Source organism: Rhipicephalus microplus, chromosome X (genome assembly GCF_043290135.1).
Source record: "Rhipicephalus microplus isolate Deutch F79 chromosome X, USDA_Rmic, whole genome shotgun sequence".
Taxonomy (NCBI): Eukaryota; Metazoa; Arthropoda; class Arachnida; order Ixodida; family Ixodidae; genus Rhipicephalus; species Rhipicephalus microplus.
The window spans coordinates 495,553,714-495,569,956 of NC_134710.1; the positions used below are offsets into that span (position 1 = coordinate 495,553,714).

Genomic DNA, 16,243 nt, shown 5'->3' on the forward strand with positions numbered 1-16,243 from the left:
GGATTCATGTTATTAGAACAGAACAACGTAGAAGAATAAAAACGAATGAGCCACAGGAACACAAGTGTCGATTCGCAGCTGAAGTTTATTCAAAATTACAAAACAGATATTTACTACATCCACATGGCAATACGCGAAATTGACCAGCAATAGCAAAAATAAAAAAAACAAGTTGTACACAAGAGTGAACAATTTGTTTACCCTGCAAAATAATTGAGAGAAAGCTGATGCTTGATTGTTTTTCATTTTGACTGTACCTTCTCAATTGGTTTCTTTTTTTTTCAAAACATCATCACAGGACAACTCAGGAAGTCTGTGCTCACGCACGTTACTCAAAAGTCTTTATTCCTTCATTTTCGTGCCACTCTAAAAGCCACAAAGCTTACTGGATCTCAAGATTAGTTATAGTAGTTCTTCCCCTACTTGTTTATGAGAAAATCCACTAGTATAAGCTCTTTTCGACTCTACTGTTGCCATAATTGTTGTGTATCTTCTTCCTGAGTAATTATTTTTTTTGTCAACTCTAGCACACTGAAATAATGCTACTTTTCAGACTTCCGGCTGCTTTAGTGCAATGAACTGAATTTGTCGCTGACACTAAGTCAATGCAGCAAATTTTCCAGCAGTTCACTGAATCAAACACACATTCAAGGCAAATCAAGCAAGCGGACAGCTAGTGTTGGAATTTTTCATATTGAAAAAGTTGTTCGGAGCAAGGCACAGAATTTGAGTTTAAGAAGGGCCATATAAATTGAGGAACATGTGACTATCTATGTGCATTTAATAATAATAATAATAATAATAATAATAATAATAATAATAATAATAATAATAATAATAATAATAATAATAATAATAATAATAATAATAATAATAATAATAATAATAATAATATAATAATAATAATAATATTAATATCATTATTAATAGTAATAGTAATAATAATATTAATAATAATAATAATAATAATAATATAATAATAATAATAATAACAATAATAATAATAATAATAATAATAATAATAATAATAATAGTAGTGGAGTCTGACAGGGGCTATACAAGAAAGCACGTTGATTGTATTTCTCTGATCAGTTGCCAAGCCTCGCTTTAGCTTAAGGAAGCCTGGCTTTATGCACTCATTGCATGTAGAAAAAGAGTAGAAACACAGTGCAAATATTTCTCTATAATATACAAAGTGAAATTAGAGCATTAGGTTTGTTTTTTTATTTCTAACACAGTTCAAAGTTGCAATATTTAAAAGACGTATCAAAGTTTGCATGCCTCTCTTACTGATATTTATGTCTTTCATGCCTTTCATTAGGCCTAACTACTACACTAACATGTCAACATGAATATAACAAATATGTCAGACGTGAAAGGTGGTCAAAGATGACCATGCAGGCCATTGCTCATTTATTCGAGGAACACCATCTGCATGCCGCCCCCCATTGCCCTTTATCTCCTTTAATTTGAACACACTCCCAGCAACGATGAAGGTGGTGAGCTTATTAGAGAGAAATTTGGTGAGACGGTTTCTTTAAACTTGGAAGCAAGAGTATTTTATTCACGTAGAGATGAGTTGTGTGTGTGTAGATGCCCCTGTTTCACATCATGGCGATGGGCAGCAGGTCGTCGGAACATTCTTATCGTGTTTGTGAGGTCGAGATTTCGGTTGGGAACGTTGAGTGTTCCCAGTGTTTAAGATTTGTTGCGGCATTCACTCTAGCATAAGTTCATAATTGGTGGTTGATGCCTTCATTGTGTCGCATTGTAGTCTGCCTTCATGTCTCATCCACTTGCAGTCAACACTTTTAAGGGTATGTTCAAGAGTTGTACTGAAGCCACATTGTTAGGAAGCCAGGTCCAAGTATCTTCTATTGGTGCATAAGAGCCGGATTTCAGTAATGGCTTTCTTCTCAATCAGTGTGTATTCCTTTTAATGCTCTTGTGCTAGAAAGGCATTAAAGGTAGGTTTTCATCACATATCAGTGCTGTGCATGAACTGCTGACTTGCCTGAAAAGTTTTCCTTTTTGTTGTGGTGTTGTCTCAGTCCGGGCCACACAGCCTCCTGTTGCTTTATAATATTTCTCTTCGTAGGATTGCTCTTTGCAAGCTTCTTCAGCGATTTGTACTGTTAATAAAGCAGGTATTAGCAGGGGTGGACTGTAGTGCTTTTATTTCTGTTCCACATACTTCTCGCTAGCTTTATTTGCACAGAAAGCAAGAAGTCAAAGTATGGTGGTAACATTTGCTTTGAGTTTTCTTTTGTTCTCATTGTATTTTAGCCAGGGTCGGTGCCAGGATTGGTTTATACCTGGGGTGCACCCACGATACGCGAGGTTATTCAGTAGGAGCAGAGAGGCGGGAAACTTGGCCATTGTGTTACGACTATGTTTCCTTTTGGAAACATATTCGTAACACATAGTCATGACACCGCACAGGGGTCAGGAAAAAATTGGGGGAGGGGGGGCCTCCAGTCTAGCCTCCCTGTGCCTACCGTGGCACCACCCCCGATTCCAGCCTGTGTTGTTTGACTGCTGACGACCTCGTGTGACAGCTCTTCCTCGCGCAGTCATTGTTTGTCAGGTACTTACTCGCCTTATCAGTTGAAGGCTGTTCATGTGATGAAGACGAACCTCCTTCGGTTTATGTTTTGTCATTACCTGATGGCGTACCTCAGTATCTTTTCTTAGTGTACCTTTATTTTATTTGGCTGGAAGATCAGCAGCGTTAGAACTTTGGACACTTACCATGTTTTTATGGACTGTAAAAGTAATCGCCACTCTTTTCTACTACACATGATACATAGACCATATTTTTATGATATGGAACCATGATGAGGGAAGTCTTTTCCGCTTCATAGAGGATTTTAACAAATGCCACCCGTCAATAAAATTCACGCACAAAATTTTCAAAAGTAGCATTACCTTTTTGGACGTCACTGTCGCGGTCGAAAATGATCGCTTGTCAACAAACTTTTACAAAAATCCTACAGACCGTCAAATGTACCTACATTTCAACAGCAGCCACCCAAAGCATTGCAAAACGGATATTCCATATTCTCAGGCCTACCGGTACCGAAGAATATGAACCGATATGCGGGAATTTGACAGACACGCGGAACACCTGAAGCATTCCTTATTGAAACAAAATTATCCGGAAGACATTATTGACGATACCATACTGCGTGCTCGCAACGTGAACAGGAATGATATAATTAAGGGACCAAACAGAGTATATAAAACTACTTCCCAAACGAACCTTGTACTATCTTACTCCTCATCAGCGCCACGAATCAACAACATAATTTCCCGTCATTTCAACATAATCAGGCAAAGCAAACGACTAACTTCTATTTTCGCGAAGCCACCTCACGTGGTGTACCGCCGGGATAAAAATCTGAAGGACATTCTTGTCAGAGCAAAAACAAACACCCCCAAAATTCAATCAGGGTGCTATCCCTGCGGAAAAGCTCGATGCAAGGTATGCCCAATATGGTCACAACACGTGAATCCAAAGCGAACTTCTCGGATTTCAAATTCTGCATAACTGAAAGCCTTAAATGTGACTCCAGTAACGTAATATACATGCTACATTGCAACATCTGTGGAGAAGAATATATCGGCCAAACAGACACGCCATTTCGGCTGCGGTTCAATAATCACCGGTACCACGCCACTTCACTGCCGAAGCTACCTTTATCTAGACATCTGCGCCTGCCAAACCACAGTTTTGAAAATATCAGCGTAACTCTTTTGCAGTCCGGTTTCTCAAACAGACGCGAGCGCGAACAGCGTGAGGCATATTTTATTTTCAAATTTCGTACATTAGCAGCCGGCATCAACGAGGGACAAAATTGGTGACAAAGATTGATAGCTGGAGACCATGCTTTTTTCTGACTGACTCGTACGTGTACACTGTCCTTTCTTGTTTTTTTTTTCCACATGCACATACAAAGTATTTACGTTCGCCTACCACTTCATGACCATTAAAGGGAAACGGACGAAGATTAAAGCTAAATAGCCGACCGACCCATTAACGAGAAACCTTTCCTTTACGCACGCCACCCGCCGCCCGCCCAACGACCCATTACGGGGAAACCCCTTTCTTTACGCCCGCCGTCACGGACCCTCCCGGCACCGCGGCGACAATCTTGGGTGGCCCGACACACGTCAAGAACTGAGCAGCACGTGATATGAACCGTATGTGGATGTAGACGGACAGTTGGCTTCGTTTTCAGTGTTGACAGTGGTTCTTCCTCTTTTTTAGTTTCTTTTCTTTCTTATTTTTTCGTCTTTTTTCTCCCCCTTTTTTGTTTTTTTCCTTTTTCTAGTTCCCTTTCACTCTCGCAAACGTCTTTCATGGCGAGAGGGTTGCAGCAGCAACGAAGTTTGGCAGCTCATGTCAGTATAACTCATCCCCTGATGAACGGAGGACCCCTCCCGAATTTGTTGGGAAATAAATGTTTTTCCTTGTTGACCACGCTGCCGTTGTGCCATATCCCATACCTTCACGAAGACTAACTGGCTCATTGAATTATTACTCCCACTATATATATATATATATATATATATATATATATATATATATATATATATATATATATATATATATATACAATGAGATTCAACAGACAATAATATCAAAGGATGTATAGGGGAAGATATTATAACAAATGCAAAGTAAATAAAACGAAAGAAAAGTGGGTGAAAAAATACCTTGCCGGGAGCAAGAATCGAAACTATGGCTTCTGAGTAACGCGTAGGATGCTCTAGCACTGAACTGCCACGGCGGCTATTCCCCCAGCCACTTTATTAGGGTTTTATGTGAATTTACACGTGCGACTGTCAGTCAGCGCCACCTGTATCATGGTGGCGAGTTTGGCACAGGCACTCAGCAGCAGCAGCGGAGCTGTCAGATCAGCGACTGAGCGGCTAAACACGTTTTTCGAACATTACAGGAACCGTGGCCTTAAACCAGCGCTTGCCACGACGAACGTTGGAACGGACAAGGGAGCGATTAGATCAAGCGGAGACCACGTGGATCATCACGTGTGGTACACCCATCGTGACGACCTACAAAAGGACATCGCCCCCTTTGGACTGCCGCACACGCACTCAGCAGCAGCAGCGGAGCTGTCATATCGGCGACTGAGCGGCTAAACACGTTTTTCGAACATTGCAGGTTAGTCTGTTCTCATGGCCGCTTGAAGGCCTTTTTTGTTCTGTTCCGCTTCCTGCTGCTGCTGGGTGCACTTTGTGAGCGAACTTTGAAGTGTATGTGTGCTAGGTATAATGAGTGACATATGTCCTTCATGCGAAGGCAAGATTCATGAATCTGAGTCATGGCTTCTGTGTTCAGAATGCAAATGTAGTTATCATATTGGCTCATGTTCGGCGGTTACTGACAACGCCTACAAAAAGAAATCTGCGGCTGCCGTAAAATCTTGGACATGCGTAGCATGCAAAGCGCCGACGCGTGTTGCACAGACCGCGGAAGTGCAGAACGGAGCAGTGGAAAAGAAGTTTGCCTCAGAGCTGGCGGAAATTCATCACAAGCTTACTGAACTACTGATCATCAAAGTAAAGGTCGACGCCTTGTCGGAAATAAAAATAACTGTCGATAAAATTGAAGAATCGATGGAAGTTATGTTCAGTAAGTACGATGAAGTTCTTGCACAGATGGCAAAACAATCGGCAGAAATGTCAGATCTCAGAAAGCGGGTTATGAGGCTTGAAGCACAAGATAAACAAAAAGATGTGGAATAACTTCAGCAGGAGTTGAACGAGTTAAACCAGTACAGCAGGCGTCTCAACCTCGAAGTGAATGGGTTAACTTATCACGAAAACAAAAACCTATTGGCGAAGCTCAACCAACTGGCAACTGATCTAAAGCTTCCACAACTTTCTGAGTCTGACATCGAAGCCGCCCACAGAGTACCGTCAAGAAACGAAAGAACTGGAGACAAGCCCAATACTGTGATAGTTCGATTTGCATCTCGCAAAATGAAAGAAAAATGGCTTGAAAAGAAAGGGGAACTGAAGAAAGCAAAGTAAGCTATATTCTTCAGTGAAAACCTAACGGCATACAACAAGAACCTCTTCTGGCAAATGAAAACTAAAGCATTTGAAAACAATTACAATTTTGCATGGCACAAGAACGGCAAACTTTTCGTGCGCCGAAGCCCGAATGATAGGTTGATTAGAATCGCAATTGCGCAAGACCTTGAAAAAATACGATGAAGTGAAAGAAAGCTGACCACAAGAGATGACTGCTTTTTATTCGCAAATATGGCAACCAACTACTATGACGCCGAGGCCTTCCAAAAAGTTGCTTCACTGCACAAAAAACAGTTATCACTGATTCATCTTAATGCACAAAGCCTTCAAAATAAAAAAGAATCTGTTGACCTCCTTCTGAACAACTTGAATCACCGGTTTGACTTCTTAGCTTTCACCGAAACGTGGTCTATTGATAACCGTGATAACATACAGTTTATGAACTACAGTTGTGCATCAATCTGTAGGGAAAATAAACGCGGGGGTGGTGTGTCGATTTATGTTCACGAGAGCGTGAAATACAATATTGTCAAAGAATACACTGTAATATCGACGCATTTTGAATCTGTCATGGTAAAATGTCAAAGCCTTTTAGTAGCTGCTCTATATAAGCCCCCTTCAGGCGCTATGACTAATTTCCTAGATATCATATATGAAATGCTTGAGTACTGTGAAAAAAGTGGTGCACGGGCAATTATTACTGGAGATTTTAACATAGATATGCTGTCCTCAAGTTGCAACAAGCAAAACTTTCTTGACCAAATGCTTTCTTTGGTTATGAAAATACAATTTATGTAGCCACCATGATTACACAATTAACTGAAACTGCATTAGATTTATGCTTCACGAACTGTAAAAATGAGGTATGCGCAGGGGTTTTGACAGCCGGAGTCAGCGATCACCTTCTAATTTTCGCATTTTTTACCTGGGCAATAAAACAACGAAGTCCAGTAAATCCTACGCATTATCGAAAAATTAACCAAGAAGATATCAAGGTTTTCCAAAACGTTATCGCACGAGAGAGCTGGAATGGTGTTTACAATAACGCTGACCCTGTGAGCGCCTACGACATATTTATAACAAAGATAACAGAGCTTTATGATCTAGCCTTTCCTTTCGTGGCATACAAAAAACCCAAGAAGGCAAGAAAACCACGGATTGATGCTGCACTTCTAAAAAGGATGAAAGCAAGAGATAAGTTATTCACTGAATTCATAAAATCTAAACGCCTAAAGTACTTGATGGAGTTTAAGCAGGTCAGAAATAAATTAGCGTCTGATATTAAAAAGGCCCGAATAAACTACTACGAAAATAAGTTTTCGAATATACTCAATGATCAAAAAGCTATTTGGAACACTATCAACGATCTTTTGCAACACAAGAATACGAAGACCACTTTGAGGTTCAAATAGAGGGCAGATCATATTCCGGTACTCAACTTGCCCATATGTTCAACGACCATTTCTTGAGATCAGGAGCTTCCGATACTTCAGTTGGTGCCGTCCAGCCTTATAAATCGTATATTACAGCATGCATCCCGGAATCCATTTTCCTAACTCCCACAGATGAATCGGAAGTAGCCTTGCTGATAAAGAATTTAAACAACAATTCTGCTGCTGGCTTTGACGGTTTAAAGGCTGAACCCTTGAAAGCAGTTTCAGAGAATATTAGCGCACCTTTTTCCTATATCTGCAATCTTATCTTGAACACTGGAACGTTCCCGGACAAACTAAAAGTAGCTAAAGTGTCTGTTATCCACAAAGGTTGTGATGAAAATGACATGGGTAATTACAGGCCCATTTCTGTTTTGCCCATATTTTCCAAAATCATAGAACTTGTGATATATGTACGATTTGCAAATTTCTGTAGCTCAAAAAAGTAATTACAGAACATCAGTATGGATTTCAGAAGAATACGTTTACTGAAAAAGCCCTACTATCTATTAAAGATAAAATAATCGATAATTTTGAACAAAAACGCCTCACAATCTTCATATTTCTTGACTTTAAGAAAGCGTTTGATTCTATCAAACATGAAATTCTTCTACAAAAGATTACTGAATACGGAATAAGGGGCTCGTCTCTTAATTTAATAAGAAGGTACCTTAGTAACCGGTTCCAATATACTGATATGAAACACTCAAAGTCTGAAATGGGCAAGATAAATTATGGCGTCCCACAGGGCTCCATACTTGGGCCACTTCTATTTCTATTATATATAAACAATATCGTAAACGTACCTCTAACAGCAGATATTATATTATACGCAGACGACACTAATGTATTTTTTTCCGGTCAGGATATCTCTATAGAAAAACAAGCTAACCTTTGGCTTAACAATTTGTCTCTATGGTTGAAAATAAATCAGTTAGAACTAATTATCAAGAAAACAAAGTACATTATTTTTAACCCTCGAAACCATTCCATTCTCCGTAATACGCAGCTGTCATTCAGAGGAGTTTCGATTGAGCGAGTTCAGACTCAAAATTTCTTAGGCGTCATTTTTCACGAAACGTTGAACTGGTCTAGTCACATAGATAAACTACGTACCCAGGTATCATGGTCTATTGGTGTGATTGGAAAAATTAGGTGCTTTCTACCCCTTTGAGTGACAAAGCAACTTTACTACGCTTTAGTTTATTCTCGCATACAATACTGCCTGTTAATCTGGGGCTCGACAACAAAAACAAATAAAATTGGGATTCACCGACTGCAAAAAAGAATGCTACGTATAATCGAGAATGTTCCGCGTCGAACGCCTTCTGCTCCTCTTTTCCTTAAGCATGGAATCCTAACATTTGAAAATATCTTTCATAAAAAGCTAGCGACAGTCATTTACGATCAAATTAAATCAAACGCAGTTAAATTTCATGATGCTTACTCCCGGAATCTACCAATGTATACCTTTAGAAGAACCACCTATTACAGTGAGAGGACTCGGACCAACTACGGTAGACAAAAGCTAGCGCACCTTATTCCTTCATTTTTAAACTCAAATACCATGGCCACCACCATAGTGAATGAAAGTCAATCCCCAGCAATTTTCAAAAAGAAGATACACGCTTATTTACTCATGCTTCAAACGTGATAGTCTTTTTTGTGTGTTAATGAAGTGCAACTCGTGTAACTTTGCTTAAATGCACTGTACATTTTTCACTTCCTCACAACTGTTCACAACTACGTTTTTATTTTTATAGGATTTTAAAGGGCTTTTATGTGTAAAGAGTGCATTTATAGATGTGTAATTATTTCTTATCTTTTCCACGCTCTACGTCTACACTTTGTATATTTCACTGTATTGAATCTATGTATTTATGCTCTAGACACATGCTGAGTGTTGTGCATTATTGTGGTCTGGGCGGAGATCGGTGCATTGTCAGGCATTCAGTTGCCTTTTCACCACCCCTTTCCATTCAACCACTGGATAAGTGATGTATGTTTAAAACTATGATGATGAATAAACTTCAAACTAAACTAAACTTTATGAGCCTGTTTGGCGTCACGTAGCACGTGAACCTATTACGAGCTGGCAGCTGACCAATAGTCTCTCGTATACAACATAACGGCACCATGTCTGCCAGCACGAGACCCTCGTTAATAAATAGGCAAATGAAATGTATACCTAAGCGCCCATTTTTCCGTGTTTTGACACAATAAAATGAGATCTAAGACAATAATGCCATAGAATGTATGGGGGAAGTTATCAGAACCAATTGTAATGTGAATATGAAGAATGAAAAGTGGGTGAAAAGATAACTTGCCATGAGCAGAAACTGAACCTGTGACCTTAGAATAACGCGTTCGATGCTCTACGACTGAGCTACCATGGTGGCATTACCCAAGCCACTTTATAGCATTTATATTTGAATTTCAACGTGGGAGTGTCAGTCAGCGCCACCTTTAGCCATGGCGGTGAGTGCGACAAAAAACACGAACTACCCATCAAAGCCATCAAATTGTGTAGGCAGCGTACTTCAAGGCAATGACTTCCCAATGCAAGGAAGTCACGCGCTCCGAAAAGTTCGGGCGGTGACACTGAATTCGAAAACGGAGAACTTTAGCGACAATACACGTAGGCCGGTAAAGTTCCACCTTAAACACTAGCACTCCTTTCTTCCCTGGCGTAAAGATTTCTGGTTATATATTTCATCCGCTTCCATTCAGGTCTTGTTAAGCTGGTGCTTGCATGATATCTTACAATGCGGGCAAAACGTCTTGCATTTGTGATTGCGCCCCTACAGAGGGCTGGTAGTTTCTGTTGCGTTAAGATGCCATACCATAAATGTGAATGAACGCGAAAGAGTTGATGCCAGCAGTGATTTTCTAGCAACTGGCATCAGAATGTCTGAAACAAACAAGCTAAAGGCACAGATTTTGCACAGTATACAGCGTAAGTAACCTCGTGCTGCATGTGGTGGCAGTTCCCGTCAAAGTTCATGCGTTCTGAGAAATCGATTATGGTGCACTATGCCCTGAAAAAGACCGGAGTTCATTCCTTTATTACTAGTAAACCGATCACTCGACTCGACTCGAGATTTTTCGTCGTACGAGGCTGCTCCTGTTCGCACTGGCGTAAGCGCTGCAAACATGAACGCACGTATTGTTTAGAAAAGCGTATACATAGCATATACAATGCAGTAGGGTGAAATATTCCATACAGTTCTGAATCTGTTCACGTAAAAAGAAATGACGGCGGCAGGCTCGCAAACAAGAGAAGGCACCTTGCCGCAACGCTATTGTTTCAGGAAGCAGAGTGACATAGTCCAAGAAAAAATTGAGAACGTTAGACATTTTTGCACGCATTTATGTTTTCCCACACATATACACCGCGAGCAAGCCATTTCTATATGAGTAGCTATAGTCGGGTCCCAGGTGAATTTTCGATTGAGACCAAGAGAACAGTTCTCAACAACGATTACTTTGCCCATGCAGATTGCACAATAAAACCTCTACAATTGGAGTACTTCATGTCTATCAAAAGTCAAAGCGCAACAGTAATGTCAACCAAGGTTGCGAAAGTCTGTCCGAAAAATACCGCGTGTGAAATCATGTTGCCAACGTGCAGCATAACTAAAACAAATTACTTGTTGCGCATCGCAAGCATGCTTGGATGCACACAGTAAAGTAAAAAAAAATGTTGACTAAAAGCTATCATTGGGTCAGGGCTGCTTGCAATGTAGAGCTTAACTTAAAAATCAATCCCGTAGGCTCTCAGTCACAAACATTGACAGCAAGAAACTATTTTCCTCAGGACACAAAGTAAAACCGAAAGGTAATTAAGAATTTACAAAGGTATGCTGCGTTTAGTGCTCATTCCTCGTTGTAAGCGGAGCCATCCTTGACTTGGGAAACGCTCTTCGCCCCGACAAAAACTGCGCCAACGCTTAACAAACGTTAACGATGTCCTCTGCTCGAGCGGGTAATCGCAATGACGTGTTTTCGAAGACGAGTCCATTCACTGGTGTGACGAGAGGCCGTTGCTCCAAATGGTCACTGTAGCTGTCGTTTACAATATTTTACTCCGATTACTTTACCTTTACTTACTCTCTTCACAAGCATATGCATGGGAAGGGAGGGGGAGCCTCATCACTTAGATATACATGTACACTACCTTCTAAAAGTACCACCGATATTCACGTCACAATGGAAAGCTGATACACATCCCTCTCCCCTGCCAGGTGAGTCGGTGTGAACGCCTCCCTCCCCCGAAAACATTTCTGGCTAAGCCACTGGTGGCATCTAGTCATGTTCTTACATGACATGCATCTCATGATTATCATGTTGCACCAGTCATATATCTGTGTCATCCATTTACGGACATGTAGAAAAAAAACAGAAATAATGTGATGTGTAAATAAATTTTCACTATACTAGAATGGCAACTAGTAACTCTCTGATTGAAATAGTTTCCTGAGTGATTGAATCATATTTGGCAGACGTTTAATTAGGATTGGGATACTGTTCCTAATTTCTGCAGCAATAAAAGGTGTTGTTCGACGGCCGTAGACATTGTGTATTATTGACAGATGAAGATTTTGTTGTTTGGCCTGCCGAGTATGAGCTCTGGGTATTAAGAAAACTGATACAAGAAAGGGTACATTCTTGTTCATTATTTTGTGTACTAATACTGCGCTTTTAAATAGCCTTACCTTTGTAAAAGGCATTATGTTGAGATTTATGAGAAGTTCAGTGCATGATGCATTCTTGGGTGCAGATGCAATTGTTCGTACAGCTTTTCTTCGTAAGATTGTTACGACTGAGTAATATGAAGAATATGTGTAGCTCCATGATTCAATGCAATAAATTAGGTGAGAGTGGAACACGTTGAGGTAATAAACGCAGTATGTGTGCACTAAAATATTTTTTAGCCCTAAATTTTATAGAGCATTCAAAGTTTAGTTTTCTGCGCAAATTCTCTATATTTGATGTCCAGTGAAATGAATGATTCAATGTCACACCGTGGTAAGTATATGCGTTCACTTTATCAATGGCAGTTTTCCCGATGAATAGACCATGTGTTTGAGGTGTCACTTTTCGGTTAGACGTGAATAATATGTACTTGGTTTTTTGTATTTATCAATAAGTTGTTTGTTCAGATCATTGAGAAGTCATTTGAAGCTCTTTATTGACCAGTGATTCGGCTACCTGATAAGAGGGACGTGCTATCAGTAAAACATTGCCATCTACGTATAGAGCTGCTTGCATATGTGTTAAGGAAAGAGGACAATCATTAATGAAGGCACAGAACAAATTTCGTCCAAGTACTGAACCTTGTGGCACATCAGTTTCGAGGATCTTCCGCTTTGATTAGTCACCAAGTGTTGTGACTTCCTTTATTCTTATTCATCCATCGCGGCAGAAGAGTAGTCCTCATCATTATCGAGCCTCCTCGAGAGATGAAGCTTGGCCTCGTGGCAGCGCCGGCTCACCCTTGTATTTCGGTCTTCTTGAGTTCCAATAAAGCTTTTCATCTGGCAAGACGTGTTTTTTCTTGATGTGAGCCATGCCGCAGCAAAGAGGCTCAGAGGTACAACTCATGGTGCCGGAAACCCGGTACCTTTGACGACGCCAACATCATCGACGTTAGGAGTCGCAATACCTCGGAAGACGGCGCCTGTGATCTTGGCGAGGTACATCGACTGCGGGTGGCATAATGGAACGATATCTTAGACGACCCCTCAGCCTGTGGTCCCAACTGGATGTCCTGTCGCCCGAGGTGGAAGACCACTTGCGGGGAAATCAAGCCGTCACGGCAGCAGCAGCAAGTGTATTCTTCGGCCGCATAAGCTCAATTTATGGTGATATAAGGAAAGTGGCTGAGACAATTTTTGAAGAGACGCCAGACAACCTGTTGGACAGCGAGACGTTACACGCTGGAGAATACCGCGACAAGGTTGTTACTCTCAAAGCGAATCTACGAGTCAAGCTGAATAAATGTCTGGCTCCTCCAGCCCTACTTCTTAGAAGGTTCACCAGTTATCATCTGGCAAAAGCAAGCTCCCCCAACTAGAACTCGTAAAATTTGATGGTAACCGCAGACTATGGCCGAGATTTTGAACGCTGTTTACATCAGCATCCACAACAACAGCGAGTAAAGCAAAGCTGACAAGTTCAACTGCTTGAACAGTTTGGTTACCGGAGCGGCCACGTCAGCCATATCAGGATTACAAGCTACCGAAGAGTGCTAAAAAGACGCTATTGAAATTTTTAGGAAGCGTTTCGGAGATGAACAGATCAGTATGCACGACTACCACAGCAAGGTTTGCTGGATCTAAAGCCGGTGTTGTCGTCAGCAGACGTTCATAAGCTGAGGCAACTTTACGACAGGGTACAGGTTCATATTCGAAGTCTCAAGGCGTTCGGCACAAACTCGACTACTTATTGCTCTATGCTTCGAGAAATCCTGCTAATAGTTCTACCGACGAACATGGTGCTGCGTTTCCACGAGGTGCACAAGGCATCCTTGTCGGCTGTATCCTCTTGGAATACGCAAGGCGATTCAAACCGTGTAACGGTTCCACAAGATCACGATTTTTGAATGTTTCTATATTTCTTCGAACCTCAACTCACTTGTTGGGAAGCTGTTGCTGAACAAGACGTAACGGGAACTCGTTGAACCCTAAATAAGAAAGGACTAAAACCCAGTCATCTACGTGACGTCTACACGACAGCTGCTCTACTAAGCTCAACAAAAAGTCCACAACAACGCCTGTTCTGCTGGTCTGAAAAACATTCTGCCGAAGTCTATGTTACAAAGGAGATGGACTTATCAAACAAAAGGGAGATGCTCATCAGAGCAGGACGATGCTTTCGTTGCCTAAAGCAGGGCCAGATGGCAAAAGATTGTAGAAGCTGGTTAAAATGTGGCAAGTGCGCAAGAAGGCACGCAAACATCTGTTTGCGCATACGACAACACCAAAAACGACGAGAAGGTGATATCTGCATCGGTCAATCTAGTGTCCAAGCTGGCAAGGTCAGTCGTGATGGTGCAGAGCCTGAAAGCCACCGTACTGGGCGCCAAATCATCCGGTCGCTACCGAGTCCTTTTTGATGGCGGCAGTCAGCAGAGCTTCAATACAACCAAAGCTCTTGAAGACTTGGATGCGAACTAATAGAAGAGGAAACGTTAGCCATCGATGCGTTCGGGGGCGATAATATATGAAAAACCATGAAGAAGGTACGTGTATCAATTCTTCCTGCGAACCAGGCGTTTTCGGTTTCAATAGAGGCGCTGGTGGTGGACACGATATGCACTGAATGCATTCCGGTACCAGAAGAAAACGTTATAGGATAAATGAACAAGATGCACTTGGATAAGCGAGCTCTCTCTTTAAAAGAAGTAGAGGAGAATCAGATTGCGGTCCTTATTGGATCAGACTATTATTGAAATGAGTAACTGGTACCATGAAACCTGTGTTCGAAAATTTGAAAGCTGTGAAGACGAAAGTGGGATCGACTGTGAAAGGACCTTTGTTTACTGCAGCCAATGTTACACAGTGTGCCAGTATTGCAGTCCTACGATCTACTGCAACCGAGCAAGGTATCTCAAAGCTTTGGACTCGTTTCTGGAATATAGAAAGCACCGGTATACAGCCTGAAAATGAAGGAACGACGGTCGCCTAAACGGTGATGGCAAATTTTGAGAACATCATTAAGAAAAACAATCACTATAAAGTGGCACTACCGTGGAAGCTTCCCTCACCAGAGAAGGATTGGCCACCCTGGTGCAGTATCTGGCCACTACCTCCCACATGCTTACGTCAAATAACTCACGGCCCTCAGTCCCCAGCAGCTGCGAAGCAACTGACCACGGCGGCGGTCAGATCTGCAACGCAGCAGAGGGTGCTAAGAATCTCTGGATCCGGACAGGCCGCCATTGGAACCTGAACTTGGCAACGTTTAACGCTAGAACCTTATCTAATGAGGCAAGTCTAGCTGTACTATTCGAGGAGCTAGAGGGTGTTAAATGGGATATAATAGGGCTCAGTGAGGTTAGGAGGACAGATGAGGCCTATACGGTGCTACAGAATGGGCACGTCCTTTGCTACAGGGGCTTGGCAGACAGAAGAGAACTGGGAGTGGGGTTCCTAATTCACAGAAACATAGCTGGCAACATAGAGGAATACTATAGCATTAATGAAAGGGTGGTAGGTATCGTAATTAAACTGAATAAGAGATACAAGATGAAGGTAGTACAGGCTTACGCGCCTACATCCAGCCATGATGACGCTTCAGTTGAAAGCTTCTATGAAGATGTGGAATCGGCAATGAGTAAGGTAAAAACACAGTATACTATAGTGATGGGCGACTTTAATGCAAAAGTAGGGAAGAAGCAGGCTGGAGACCAGGCAGTAGGAGACTATGGCATCGGTACTAGAAACGCCAGAGGAGAGCTACAAGTAGAATTCGCAGAACGCAATAATTTACGGATTCTGAATACCTTCTACCGAAAACGAGAAAACCGCAAGTGGACATGGAGGAGCCCTAATGGCGAAAATAAGAACGAAATAGACTTTATAATGAGTGCACACCCTGGAATCGTGCAGGATGTGGAAGTGATTGGCAAGGTACGATGCAGTGACCATAGACTGGTACGGTCTCGAATTCGCCTAGACTTGAAGAAGGAACGACAGAAACTGATACGCAAGAAGCCAATCAATCAGCTAGCACTGAGAGGGAAAGTA

The 16,243-nt window shown here is 41.6% G+C and overlaps 1 long non-coding RNA gene across 3 annotated transcripts in view; it reads left to right on the plus strand.

Annotated features, from left to right (window-relative positions):
- LOC142776735 (uncharacterized) overlaps positions 1 to 16,243 on the plus strand; it is a 142,375-nt gene that overhangs the window by 107,544 nt on the left and 18,588 nt on the right. For all 3 annotated transcript variants that reach the window (XR_012887770.1, XR_012887771.1, XR_012887769.1), the window contains one exon: positions 4,962 to 5,185. This is a non-coding gene — a long non-coding RNA (uncharacterized LOC142776735). The remainder of the gene's footprint in view (positions 1 to 4,961; positions 5,186 to 16,243) is intronic.